The following is a 15,739-nucleotide window of genomic DNA, read 5'->3' as shown; positions in this document are numbered from 1 at the left end:
GTTTTTTTAAATAAATGAGATAAAATACAAAGCACTCTATCTTTCCACCTAATGAAAACAATACTAAAGATATAAAAGTACTTCCCATCTTGGAAATCTTCTAATAGCAAAAAAAAAAATTAAAACAACAAACTCATCACTTAGGAAAATTTCAATTTTTGTATCATCTCCTGGTTATTAAGATATCCTGAGTAATCAAAATCACTTATTCTCCATCCACACACATACACATACATAGCTTACATATGCATGCTTTAACCTCTTTTAATGAAATAATTTCAGAAATAATTTTGAAACACTGGTATTGAGTCTTTTTCTTTCAGAAAATCTTCTCTTCATGTTTTCAGATGGTTTCTTCATTGGATTGAATGTGCAAACTGGCTGCCTTAAGTTTGCATGCACAGAACCCACGTATTTTAAAACTTACCCCAGCCAATTTGATTCATAAGTGACCTTAATGGATCTACTTGGAATTGTTAAAACAATGATTTGTACCGAGTCCAGATTCTCAGAGATAACACAGCCTAGCCTGCAGAACTCTCAATGTATTTAGAGGTCCACTAAGATCATTTTCATATATATTTATAATAAATGCTGGTGGCAATACCAAACTTCAATCTTTATTTAACTTTTAAGTAAAATTAACATAAACCAATTGTAAGTCACATCATTTTGCTAGTACGTCTTTTGTAGGTTGAATCGTATGATGGAATATTTGGAATTTCTGTTTTCTTACTTATACAACATGCAAAATTGCTTTGGAATTTTAGATTTGTTCTTTACCTATTTTGATCACTAGTCATATTTGTGGTTCCCCACATCTAATAGACACCTTTAAAAAGTTTGTATTCTACAGCCATCTTTATTCATTTTTATTTTTTGTTAACTTTTTTTTCTGCACCTCTATCCCCTTCACCTATTTGCCTATTCCCTCACCCACCTCTCCTATGGTAACCACTAGTCTGTTCTCTGTGTTTATGAGTTTGTTTATATTTTGTTTGTTCATTTGTTTTGTTTTTAAGATTCCATATATAAGTGAAATCATAGGATATTTGTCTTTCCCCTTATGACCTATTTTATTTAACATAAACCCCTCTATGTCCATCCATGTTGTCAGAAATGGCGAGATTAAACTTTTCCATAGCCATCTTTATTTTCAAACATGCAAACAGCAAGGAAAAGGAAATACTTCTTTATAAAGGCAAAAAAACCCGCCTAAATTTGTAATATGAAAGCTGTAGATAATTGCAATGAAATATTTTGTGTATATAATTAGATGTAAGATGATAATATAAACAGTTCACCTATAAAATTGGCCCTTGCCGTTTCACACATCCTGTGGAAACCCAACACAATTCTCTAATCATCTAACTTGTAAAGGTCCCTAATTTTAGCAGTTTACAACAAATTCAACAAAATTATATTGAATCTAAAAAAAAAAACTATATTTTCCTAAACTTTTTTTAACTGTATACAACTAATATTTACACTCAGAAGCCTTAAAGTTTTTTACTAATTAAAATTCAGAAAAGTTGTATTCAGAATTTCTGCTGTTACCACATCAGAAATATATTTTATGAATTCAATTTAGTAAATATTCAAAAGGTTTGCCTATTTACTACTAAGTTTTGCGCTATTCAGAAATTCCTTAATTTCTAGGTTTAAGAAAATCCTTTCACTGGACTATTTATAGCATGGATTGTGTTTTCTTGATCACCTTATCTTGTTAATACTGAGTTCAAGGATACAACCTTGTGTCTATGGGAGGGGTCTGTTTATGCATGTGTGTGTGTGTGTGTGTGAGAGAGATAGAGAGATACCTGTATACATACCCAAATGTTTTATAATCAGATCAAAGAAATATGAAAAAGAAGTCTAGAGTGAATCTCCTCTAAAACTGCTAATTTCTAAATTCTAAGTGAGTTCAGTGTTAACATGACTTGATACATAAATCATTTCTGTAACACTCTAGAATTTCCATATTCCTATCATTAAATGAAACATTTTTATATTGAAGTTTCAAACTCCTAATAAAGTCTATAAAGATATAAAAGAGCAGATCAGGCAGTGATTTCTAAAATGAAGAAAATGATCAGTATCAAAATGCTGTAAAAGAATTCTATTGAGAAAGAGCCATCTAATTATATACAGTCATATCTCGTGTATTGCATTTACCATTTTGTGCTTTGCAGATATTTAGTTTTTTACAAATTGAAGGTTTGTGCAACCTTGCATCAAGCAAGTCTGTTGACTCCATTTTTCTAACAGTATTTTTCACTTCATGTCTCTGTGACACATTCTGGTAATACAATATTTCAAGCTTTTTCAGTATTATTATATTTGTAATGGTGATCTGTGATCAGTGATCTTTGATGATACTTAATTGATGAATATTGTATGTGTTTTGCCTGCTCTGCTGACTTGCCATTCCCATCTCTCTTCCTCTCCTTGGGCCTCCTTATTCCCTTAGACACAGCAACACTGAAATTTGGCCAATTAATCACCCTCCAATGGCCTCTAAGTGTTCAAGTGAAAGGAAGACCCACACATCTCTCACTTTAAATCAGAAGTTAGAAATGATTAGGGTTAGTGAGAAGGAACATAGGAAACCAAGATAAACCAAAGCTAGGCCTCTTGGGACACATAGCCAAGTTGTGAATGCAAAGGAAAAGTTCTTGAGGGAAATTAAAAGTGCCTCTACAGTGAACATGTTGATGATAGGAACATGAAAAAGCCTTACTGCTGAGATGGAGAAACTATTAGTGATCTGGATAGATGACCAAACCAGCCACAACATTCCCTTAAGCCAAAACCTAATTCACAGAAAGGCCCTAACTCTCTTCAATTGTATGAAGGGTGAAAGAGGTGAGGAAGCAGCAGAATAAAATTTGGTAACTAGCAGAGATTGGTTCATGACATTTAAGGCAGAAGCCATCTCCATAACATAAAATGCAAGATAAAGTAGCAAGCACTGATACAGAAGCTGCAGCAAATTATCCAGAAGGTCTAGCTAAGATAATTAATAATGGGGGCTACAATAAAGACTAGATTTTTCATGTAGAAAAAAACAGCCTTCCACTGAAAGGAGGTTCTACCTAGGACTTCCATATCTAGAGAGGAAAAGTCAATGTCTGGCTTCAAACTTTCCAAGGACAGGCTGACTCCCTTGTTAGGGAGTAAGGCAGCTGGTGACTTTAAACTGAAGCCACTGTTTATTTACCATCCCCAAAATCCTAGGGCCTTTGAGAATGATGCTAAATCTACTCTGCTTGTGCTCTATCAGTGGAACAACAAAGCCTGCATGATAGCACATCTGTTTACAACATGGTTTACTGAATAGTTGAAGCCCACCATTAAGATTCCTTTCAAACTGTTATTATTCACTGACAATGCACTTGGTCACCCAAGAGCTCAGGTGGAGGTGGACAATGAGAATAATGTTTTCATGTCTGTCAACACAACATCCATTCTCCTGCCATGGATGAAGGAGTAACTTCGATTTTCTAGTCTCATAATAAGAAATGTATTTTGTAAGGCTTTAGCTGCCATAGATAGTGATACCTGTGGTGGATATCAACAAAGTAAATTGAAAACCTTCTGGAAAGGATTCATTACTATAGATGCATCAAGAACATTCACGATTCATGGGAAGAGTTCAAAATGTCAACATTAACAGGAGTTTGGAAGAAGTTGATTCCAACCCTCATGGAAGACTTTGAGTAGTTCAAGACATCAGTGGAGGAAGTAAATAAATGCAGATGTGGTGGAAATAGCAAAAGAACTAGAATTAAAAATGGAGCCTGAAGATGTGACTGGATTCCTGCATCTCATGATGAAACATGAATGGATGAGGAGTTTCTTCTTCTGGATTGCAAAGAAAGTGGTTTCTTAAGATGGAATCTATTCCTGGTGAAGATGCTGTAAAGATTGCTGAAAGGGCAACAAAAGTTATTACATAAATTTAGTTGATAAGGCAGTGGCAGGGTTTGAGAGGATTGACTCCAATTTCGAAAAAAGCTCTAGTGTGGGTAAAATGCTATCAAACAGCTTTGCATGCTGCAGGGAAATCATTTGTGAAAGGAAGAGTTAATCAAAGCAGCAAATGTCATTGTTCTCTTAGTTTAAGAAATTGCAGTTTTTATGCCATCCTTCAGCAGCCACCACCCTGATCAGGCAGCCACCATCACCATGAGGCAAGACCCTCCACCATCAAAAAGATTATGACTTGCTGGAAGTTTAGGCAATGGTTAACATTTTTTAGTAATAAGGTGTTCTTAATTAAGATATTTTTTTTTTGGAAAAAACACTGTTGCATACTTAATAGAGTACAGTACAGTGTGTGTGTGTGTATATATATATATATACACACACACATATATATGTATATATTTTTTTTGTGCTAGGAAACCAAAAAAATCATTTGACTCCCTGTACTGTGCTATTTACTTGATTGTGTTGTGTTATGCCTATATGTGTAACTCAGGTTCTTTCTCTAGATGCGTTCCCTCCCCCTACCAGGCAAAATATCATTTCATTATTAGCTTGGCCTCAACTAGAATAATTAATAGAAGAGAGAAACAGATATCTTTTTCTCCCAAAATATGTGTTCTTCATTACTTTATTTTATTGGCTTATAGGTATTTATATTTCTAAATACACTTTTGGAAAAAAAGTCACAAAAATATATATGTAAGATACTGTCCTTGTCCTCCCAGTATTTTGTTGACTACCTGAGTAAGGTTGTAGCTGAGAACAAGTCTGTACCGAAAGTTTTCACTTGAAGCACGTGCATCTATCTTTTTTCTTCTCTGTCTGAAGGATTTCTGTGGGAATATGGAGCCTGATCAGTTGCTAGCTGATCATATCGGGTATTTAAACCCATGGACCACTTTTCATACAACTCTCAATGAATGAAGGATGAAACCAAAGAATAAATGCACTGCTGCTACTTCATCTGGCCCAGTCCCCCCATCTCCTGGTGAGGTAATCCCAAGGTATGTTCTACATGGTATCACAGACGATCCTTTTGATTAAGCCCCTCTTGCTCTCAGAAAAAAGTACTATTATCACACCCTTTTTTAAACTTTTCCCATTTTTTCGCTATATCTTCCTCATTCATTTTGTTTCCTTAGATCACCTCACCTGTTCAAATCTTCTTATCAGCCTTTGCTTTGAAAGAACCCAAACTAACAAAATGTTTGCCCAATTTAGTTGAGAGACAAGCTAATACTTTCTCTGAGGGTTTTTCATGGTAGAAAAGGATGGAAGATCTTATTTGCAGTGAAACATCAATCACCATTACCAACTCTTTTACTGCTTCTACACATGCCCTTTTCTCTTTGACTTGCTGTGCAAGAGGTACCCATTGCTTATCTGTGAAGTTTGATCCAATGCTTCAAAAGCTCTGTGATGCACTCATGTAGTAATGCCGGACTCGTGCTAAAAACATTAAACATTTCCATCTCTTAAAGGGAAGTCTTTGTAGCAAGTTTTCCCAAAGATTAATAGTTTGCAGCCCTGAGAGATTTTAAGTAACACTGAAAGAGTTTACACTGACAAATGAAGAGAACAGCAACGACCTACTAGGAGATGCACACTAGCAGGCTCTAAATGGCATTTAGAATTACACAACTGTGGTAGATAATAGATCTCATTCTCCATGTTACTCTTATTTAGGCTATTGCCTGTCAGATATTGCCACACCCTGAATATTTTGCCTTTAACATGTTTGACACTAACCTGTTTGTTCTAAAGGAAATAGAAGCATTTTCTGCAGAATCTCTCCTTCCAACAGCATTTTGCTGGTAGACTACCTTTTTGTCTTGAATAATCCAAATTGATAGAATGTATTTTTATATTGTACAGTTATCCTAGCCAGTGTTTATATGTGATTTTTCCTCCCTCTACCTAAATGCATTTGAAAAAAATGGCCATATAGTCTTGAGTTAAGGTCCCAATTTAGCTGGTACAATATCAGAATCATGGGGAGATATTTTGAAATGTATAATGAGTGTCAGTTAACAAGGGCAAGGGTCTGTTTTGTTTGACATCCCTAGATCACCAGTATGTGTCCAGAAATATTTTCAAATTAATTAACTAATTAAAAATTGATTATCTGGACAAAAAAGTCTTCCATGTCCCATTCACTCTGAAAAAGTACATTCTTCCAATATTGCTTATAAATTATGTTGATATTTTTCACATTACAACTTAAATCCTCCCTTTGTTGTAAGATGGCATGGCCCATACTACTATTGCATTGTAGCTGTCAAACTAATCTGTGATTTAGCTTGTATGCACATGATGCAGTGGCCATTAACTACATTGCCATATATAAAAGAGAATCTTGGCGGGAGCCAAGATGGCGGCGTGAGTAGAGCAGTGGAAATCTCCTCCCAAAAACACATAGAGCTATGAAAATATAACAAAGAAAAATCTTCCTAAAATAGAGACCACAGGACACAGGACAACATCCAGACCACATCCACACCTGCAAGAACCCAGCGCCTTGTGAAGGGGGTAAGATACAAGCCCCGGCCCGGCGGGACCCGAGCGCCCCTCCCCCCGGCTCCCGGCGGGTGGAGAGAAACCGGAGCAGTTTTTTTTTTTTGGCGAGCGCTTTTTGGAAGCCTTAGAGGGACGGGCCCCTGTTGCTGGGGAGGCAGGGTGGCGGGACCGGTGAGGAGGTGCCTGGGAACGGCGCCGGAGGACAAAGAATATCCCGCGTTTCTCCCTGCGAGACCTGGGGGCGGGTGCCTGAGACCGGTGCCTGAGGACGGAGGAGGTCGCGCGTTTTTCCCCTTTTTTTTTTTTTTTTTCTCTTTTTGGCAAGCGCTTTTTGGAAGCCTTGAAGGGACGGGGACCCCAGTGCTAGGGAGGCACGGTGGCGGGACTGGTGAGCGGGTGGCTGGGACCGGCGCCTGAGGACAAAGAATATCCCCCGTTTTTCCCTGCGGGACCGGTGGGCGGGTGCCTGAGACCGGCACTTGAGGACAGAGGAAATCGCGCGTTTTTCCCCTTTTTTTTTTCTCTTTTCTGCGAGTGCTTTTTGGAAGCCTAAAAGGGACAGGGACCCCGGTGCTAGGGAGGCAGGGCGGCGGGACTGGTGAGCGGGTGCCTGGGACCGGCACCTGAGGACAAAGAATATCCCACATTTTTCCCTGTGGGACCGGTGGGTGGGTGCCTGAGACCAGCACCTGAGGACGGAAGAAATCGCGCGTTTTTCCCCTTTTTTTTTTCTCTCTTTTTGCCAAGTGCTTTTTGGAAGCCTTGAAGGGACAGGGACCCCGGTGCTAGGGAGGCAGGGCGGCGGGACTGGTGAGCGGGTGCGTGGGACCAGTGCCTGAGGACCAAGAATATTGAGCGTTCCTTCCCTGCGGGACCAGTGGGTGGGTGCTTTTTGGAAGCCTTGAAAGGACAGGGACCCTGGTGCTAGGGAGACAGGGCAGCAGGACCAGTGCGCGGGTGCCTGGGACCGGCACCTGAGGAAAAAAAAAAAAAAAAATCGCGTGTTTTTTCTTTTTTTTTTCCATTCTGTTCCCTCTCTCATTGTTGCTGTTGTTGTTTTGGTTTGGAGAGTGCTTTTTGGAAATCTTAAAGGGGAAGGACAGGTCACTTAGACCAGAAGCAGGGAATCTGGGGATCTCTGGGCACTCTAACCCCCTGGGCAGCAGGGAGCACAGAGGCCCCTTACGGAGATAAATAGTCTCCTGGCTGCTCCCCCTCTAACGGGGCTCCACCATTTTGGAGGAACAGCCCCAGCCAGGCCAAGCCCACAGCAACAGTGGAGATAAACCCCAAAGCAACTGGGCAGGAAGCAGAAGCCCTGTCTGCGCACAGCTGCCCAGCACAAGCCACTAGAGGTCGCTATTCTCCCAGGAAAAGGCTACAAACCAACAAGAAGGGAAGCTCTTCCAGCGGTCACTTGTACCAGCTCTGCAGACTATCTCTATCACCATGAAAAGGCAAAACTACAGGCAGACAAAGATCACAGAGACAACACCTGAGAAGGAGACAGACCTAACTAGTCCTCCTGAAAAAGAATTCAAAATAAAAATCATGAACATGCTGACAGAGATGCAGAAAAAAATGCAAGAGCAATGGGATGAGATGCAGAGAAAAATGCAAGAGCAGTGGGATGAGATGCAGAGAAAAATGCAAGAGCAGTGGGATGAAGTCCGGAAGGAGATCACAGATGTCAGGAAAGAGATCACAGAAGTGAAACAATCCCTGGAAGGATTTATAAGCAGAATGGATAAGATGCAAGAGGCCATTGAAGGAATAGAAGCCAGAGAACAGGAACGTATAGAAGCTGACATAGAGAGAGATAAAAGGATCTCCAGGAATGAAACAACACTAAGAGAAATATGTGACCAATACAAAAGGAAAAACATTCGTATTATAGGGATACCAGAAGAGGAAGAAAGAGGAAAAGGGATAGAAAGTGTCTTTGAAGAAATAATTGCTGAAAACTTCCCCAAACTGGGGGAGGAAATAATCGAACAGACCATGGAATTATACAGAACCCCCAACAGAAAGGATCCAAGGAGGACAACACCAAGACACATAATAATTAAAATGGCAAGGATCAAGGACAAGGAAAGAGTTTTAAAGGCAGCTAGAGAGAAAAAGGTCACCTATAAAGGAAAACCAATCAGGCTAACATCAGACTTCTCAACAGAAACCCTACAGGCCAGAAGAGAATGGCATGATATACTTAATGCAATGAAACAGAAGGGCCTTGAACCAAGGATACTGTATCCAGCACGACTATCATTTAAATATGATGGTGGGATCAAACAATTCCCAGACAAGCAAAAGCTGAGGGAATTTGCTTCCCACAAACCACCTCTACAGGGCATCCTACAGGGACTGCTCTAGATGGGAGCACCCCTAAAAAGAGCACAGAACAAAACACACAACATATGAAGAAGGGAGGAGGAGGAATAAGAAGGGAGAGAAGAAAAGACTCTCCAGACAGTGTATATAACAGCTCAATAAGCGAGCTAAGTTAGGCAGTAAGATACTAAAGAAGCTAACCTTGAACCTTTGGTAACCACGAATCTAAAGCCTGCAATGGCAATAAGTACATATCTTTCAATAGTCACCCTAAATGTAAATGGACTTAATGCACCAATCAAAAGACATAGAGTAATAGAATGGATAAAAAAGCAAGACCCATCTATATGCTGCTTACAAGAAACTCACCTTAAACCCAAAGATAAGCATAGACTAAAAGTCAAGGGATGGAAAAACATATTTCAGGCAAACAACAGTGAGAAGAAAGCAGGGGTTGCAGTACTAATATCAGACAAAATAGACTTCAAAACAAAGAAAGTAACAAGAGATAAAGAAGGCCACTACATAATGATAAAGGGCTTAGTCCAACAAGAGGATATAACCATTCTAAATATATATGCACCCAATACAGGAGCACCAGCATATGTGAAGCAAATACTAACAGAACTAAAGAGGGAAATAGACTGCAATGCATTCATTGTAGGAGACTTCAACACACCACTCACCCCAAAGGATAGATCCACCGGGCAGAAAATAAGTAAAGACACACAGGCACTGAACAACACACTAGAACAGATGGACCTAATAGACATCTATAGAACTTTACATCCAAAAGCAACAGGATATACATTCTTCTCAAGTGCACATGGAACATTCTCCAGAATAGACCACATACTAGCTCACAAAAAGAGCCTCAGTAAATTCCACAATATTGAAATTCTACCAACCAATTTTTCAGACCACAAAGGTATGAAAGTAGAAATAAATTCTACAAAGAAAACAAAAAGGCTCACAAACACATGGAGGCTTAACAACATGCTACTAAATAATCAATGGATCAATGAACAAATCAAAATAGAGATCAAGGAATATATAGAAACAAATGACAACAACAACACTAAGCCCCAACTTCTGTGGGATGCAGCGAAAGCAGTCTTAAGAGGAAAGTATATAGCAATCCAGGCACACTTGAAGAAGGAAGAACAATCCCAAATGAATAGTCTAACATCACAATTATTAAAACTGGAAAAAGAAGAACAAATGAGGCCTAAAGTCAGCAGAAGGAGGGACATAATAAAGATCAGAGAAGAAATAAACAAAATTGAGAAGAATAAAACAATAGCAAAAATCAACGAAACCAACAGCTGGGTCTTTGAGAAAATAAACAAAATAGATAAGCCTCTAGCCCAACTTATTAAGAGAAAAAGAGAGTCAACACAAATCAACATAATCAGAAATGAGAATGGAAAAATCACGACAGACTCCACAGAAATACAAAGAATTATTAAAGACTACTATGAAAACCTATATGCCAACAAGCTGGAAAACCTAGAAGAAATGGACAACTTCCTAGAAAAATACAACCTCCCAAGACTGACCAAGGAAGAAACACAAAAGTTAAACAAACCAATTACAAGCAAAGAAATTGAAACAGTAATCAAAAAACTACCCAAGAACAAAACCCCGGGGCCGGACGGATTTACCTCGGAATTTTATCAGACACACAGAGAAGACATAATACCCATTCTCCTTAAAGTGTTCCACAAAATAGAAGAAGAGGGAATACTCCCAAACTCATTCTATGAAGCCAACATCACCCTAATACCAAAACCAGGCAAAGACCCCACCAAAAAAGAAAATTACAGACCAATATCCCTGATGAACGTAGATGCAAAAATACTCAATAAAATATTAGCAAACAGAATTCAACAGTATATCAAAAGGATCATACACCATGACCAAGTGGGGTTCATCCCAGGGATGCAAGGATGGTACAACATTCGAAAATCCATCAACATCATCCACCACATCAACAAAAAGAAAGACAAAAACCACATGATCATCTCCATAGATGCTGAAAAAGCATTTGACAAAATTCAACATCCATTCATGATAAAAACTCTCAGCAAAATGGGAATAGAGGGCAAGTACCTCAACATAATAAAGGCCATATATGATAAACCCACAGCCAGCATTATACTGAACAGCGAGAAGCTGAAAGCATTTCCACTGAGATCGGGAACCAGACAGGGATGCCCACTCTCCCCACTGTTATTTAACATAGTACTGGAGGTCCTAGCCACGGCAATCAGACAAAACAAAGAAATACAAGGAATCCAGATTGGTAAAGAAGAAGTTAAACTGTCACTATTTGCAGATGATATGATACTGTACATAAAAAACCCTAAAGACTCCACTCCAAAACTACTAGAACTGATATCGGAATACAGCAAAGTTGCAGGATACAAAATCAACACACAGAAATCTGTAGCTTTCCTATACACTAACAACGAATCAATAGAAAGAGAAATCAGGAAAACAATTCCATTCACCATTGCATCAAAAAGAATAAAATACCTAGGAATAAACCTAACCAAGGAAGTGAAAGACTTATACTCTGAAAACTACAAGTCACTCTTAAGAGAAATTAAAGGGGACACTAATAAATGGAAACTCATCCCATGCTCATGGCTAGGAAGAATTAATATAGTCAAAATGGCCATCCTGCCGAAAGCAATATACAAATTTGATGCAATCCCTCTCAAATTACCAGCAATATTCTTCAATGAATTGGAACAAATAATTCAAAAATTCATATGGAAACACCAAAGACCCCGAATAGCCAAAGCAATCCTGAAAAAGAAGAATAAAGTAGGGGGGATCTCACTCCCCAACTTCAAGCTCTACTACAAAGCCATAGTAATCAAGACAATTTGGTACTGGCACAAGAACAGAGCCACAGACCAGTGGAACAGATTAGAGACCCCAGAAATTAACCCAAACATATATGGTCAATTAATATTTGATAAAGGAGCCATGGACATACAATGGCAAAATGACAGTCTCTTCAACAGATGGTGCTGGCAAAACTGGACAGCTACATGTAGGAGAATGAAACTGGACCATTGTCTAACCCCATATACAAAGGTAAACTCAAAATGGATCAAAGACCTGAATGTAAGTCACGAAACCATTAAACTCTTGGAAAAAAACATAGGCAAAAACCTCTTAGACATAAACATGAGTGATCTCTTCTTGAACATATCTCCCCGGGCAAGGAAAACAACAGCAAAAATGAGCAAGTGGGACTACATTAAGCTGAAAAATTTCTGTACAGCGAAAGACACCATCAATAGAACAAAAAGGAACCCTACAGTATGGGAGAATATATTTGAAAATGACAGATCTGATAAAGGCTTGACGTCCAGAATATATAAAGAGCTCACACGCCTCAACAAACAAAAAACAAATAACCCAATTAAAAAATGGGCAGAGGAACTGAACAGACAGTTCTCCAAAAAACAAATACAGATGGCCAAGAGACACATGAAAAGATGCTCCACATCGCTAATTATCAGAGAAATGCAAATTAAAACTACAATGAGGTATCACCTCACACCAGTAAGGATAGCTGCCATCCAAAAGACAAACAACAACAAATGTTGGCGAGGCTGTGGAGAAAGGGGAACCCTCCTACACTGCTGGTGGGAATGTAAATTAGTTCAACCATTGTGGAAAGCAGTATGGAGGTGCATCAAAATGCTCAAAACAGACCTACCATTTGACCCAGGAATTCCACTCTTAGGAATTTACCCTAAGAACGCAGCAATCAAGTTTGAGAAAGACAGATGCACTCCTATGTTTATCGCAGCACTATTTACAATAGCCAAGAATTGGAAGCAACCTAAATGTCCATCTGTAGATGAATGGATAAAGAAGATGTGGTACATATACACAATGGAATACTACTCAGCCATAAGAAGTGGAAAAATCCAACCATTTGCAGCAACATGGATGGAGCTGGAGAGTATTATGCTCAGTGAAATAAGCCAAGCGGAGAAAGAGAAATACCAAATGATTTCACTCATCTGAGGAGTATAGGAACAAAGGAAAAACTGAAGGAACAAAACAGCAGCAGAATTACAGAACCCAAAAATGGACTAACAGGTACCAAAGGGAAAGGAACTGGGGAGGATGGGTGGGCAGGGAGGGATAAGGGGGGGGAAGAAGAAGGGGGGTATTAAGATTAGCATGCATGGGGGGGAGGGAGAAAGGGGAGGGTGGGCTGCACAACACAGAGAGGACAAGTAGTGACTCTACAACATTTTGCTAAGCTGATGGACAGTAACCGTAATGTGGTTGTTAGGGGGGACCTGATATAGGGGAGAGCATAGTAAACATAGTATTCTTCAGGTAAGTGTAGATTAAAAATTTAAAAAAAAAAAAAGAAAGAAAGAAAGAAAAGGGGGATTACTCCTTAACAGAATAAAACTATTGGTAAATCAAAGATCAACGCATGCTTTAAATATCCTTAATGTTGATCACTTAAAGGGTGTCAGATGATCAGCTATGGAGGTACTCTTTTCTGATAATATGCCTTTCTCTTAATAAAAAAAAAAAAAAGAAAAAAAAAAGCCGTTCCTGTGTGCTGTGTGCTGACCTCCAATGAGTTCTGCACAGTGGTATAGAGGGCATGTCAAAGTGTGGGCAAAGGGTCTGTTTGTTTCTACGCAGAAGATCAAGGCCTAGCTTGGATACCCAGAAAATGAACTAAGATACGATATGAGGAGGAGCTTCCGGCATCAGCACTCTCTGGAGGACTCGTGCCGGGGGATGATCATCAAAAAGCCTCCACAGGGATCCGGACGATGCTGCGGTTGTGGCTGCATCCAGCCCACCATCTCCTGGACTTGCCATAAGAAGGAGGAGGGAGATGTCTAGGCTGGCATGTGCATACAGTGAGACAACGAATTTGACTGGATCTGTACTGTTGGAACTCAACCAGGAGTTGGGAGGGGTGCAAGTTGTAGCACCCCAAAATCTCATGACTATAGACTATCTATGGTTAAAAGAACATATGGGATGTGAACAGATCCCAGAAATGGGCTGCTTTAATTTGTCTGATGGTTCAAGTACAGTTGGAAAATATCCATCATATCATAGATAAATTTTCACAAATGCCTAGGGTGCCTAAATGGTTTTCTTGGCTTCACTGGAGATGGCTGGTAATTATAGATTTGCTTTGTTTATGTCACCGTATTCCTATTATGTCAATATGTGTGTGCAAATTAGTTAGTAGTTTAAAACCTATACGTACTTAAGGTACTATACAAGAAGATATGTCAAAGAAATAATCAATCCTCCCAAGTTTCCTTCATATGCTACATCTATAGCTTTTCTTCTTCCTTCCTAATTACAACCCTTAAATAGAATTCGTGCCTCATATCGAATTTACCGAGTATCATAATTCCTCCAGGTGGTAAAGATACCTCGAGACAAGTGCTGGGCATAGAAGCCACAGGGCATAAATCTGCAAAGAAGTAAAAAGCTAACCTTTGCAAACAATATGGCTTCTCTCTCACTTACCAACTTTACATTTCCCTGTATGGCCCCGGAAGATGACTGGTTAGCCAGAGACGGGTAAGATTCCTCAAGGGAGGAACAACCTAAGACAGGCACAGTCGCAGGGGGGCCATCAGGTGAGAATTTGGGGATCAACAGAGGTGAGGCTCAGAACCTCACCCCCCCTGCTTTGAGAGAAATCTTCTGCATCCGTGGATGTCTTGCTGCCCTTGTCTAGCCTGGATTAATACTTAGTCCATAGGCACACACCTGATCATCTGATCATCTACATTTGCCTTCTTACAGCACTAAACTATGTTTTCTACCTTTATCTTGCATCTACCTACCACTTCAGCATTTTATTAAAAATAAAAATAATAATAATAATAGGAGAAATGTGGGATCAACATATAAATCAAGTACAAAAATCAAATGAATATTCATATTTGACCTGATTGTTTATAGGTCATATTGCATGATCAAAACCGAAAGTTTCTGTGATGACTGCCCTTGTACTGTTCACCATGTAAGAATTTATTCACTCTGTAAGAATTTGTTCACCATGTAAGAACTTGTTCGTTATGCTTCAGAAGATTGGAGACTGACGAGAATTAGGCTTGAGATGGATTAATGATTGTACATTGAGCATTGACCCCCCTATACTGAATTTTATTGTTGTTAACAACCATTTGATCAATAAATATGAGAGATGCCCTCTCAAAAAAAAAAAAAAAAAAAAAAAAAATAATCATAATACCATTATCATTAAATATTCCTACTCATCAAGTTAAAAAAAAAAAAAAAGAGAATCTTAATTGAGAGTGGAGTCCAGAAAGGGCACTGAAAATTTTATGAATGTGGTTCTCTGTCAGGTACTTTGTCCAGTACCATCATGTAGGTGCTCAAAGCCATGTCTTTTTGGTCTCTGGGACACTCTTGGAATTTTCCCGGTAATCCGTAGGAATCCCAGTACTCTGTTTTATGAGCATTGCTCTTAATCTGTAACATACCAGCACAGAGACTAAAATAATAACAGAGACACAAATGGTTAAAATAAGCACTACGTTACTTGAAGACGTGTTTTGAATTTTATTATCTACATCCGTGTTTGATGAAATATGTTGTAATATGAACGTACTTTATTTACCCACAACACGCCCTAGAACACAATGCAAAATCAGCCTCTGTTCTGTGGTTCTTTTTGTAGAAAATTACTGGGCCATCTCACTTTATACTAGTCTTGCCTTTTACCACCATTTCAATTTCTAAATCTCCCCCAATTTAGCAATTACAGTTTGATTTCTCCTGTGTTGTTGTTGTTCACACCTTTGGCTGATGACTGGTTCAGGTTTCTTTGTTCTCATTCTCAATGCTCTTA

The sequence above is a fragment of the Manis javanica genome, chromosome X (assembly GCF_040802235.1).
Source record: "Manis javanica isolate MJ-LG chromosome X, MJ_LKY, whole genome shotgun sequence".
Taxonomy (NCBI): Eukaryota; Metazoa; Chordata; class Mammalia; order Pholidota; family Manidae; genus Manis; species Manis javanica.
The sequence above is the reverse complement of the archived record's forward strand: the minus strand, read 5'-3'. Positions refer to the sequence as shown.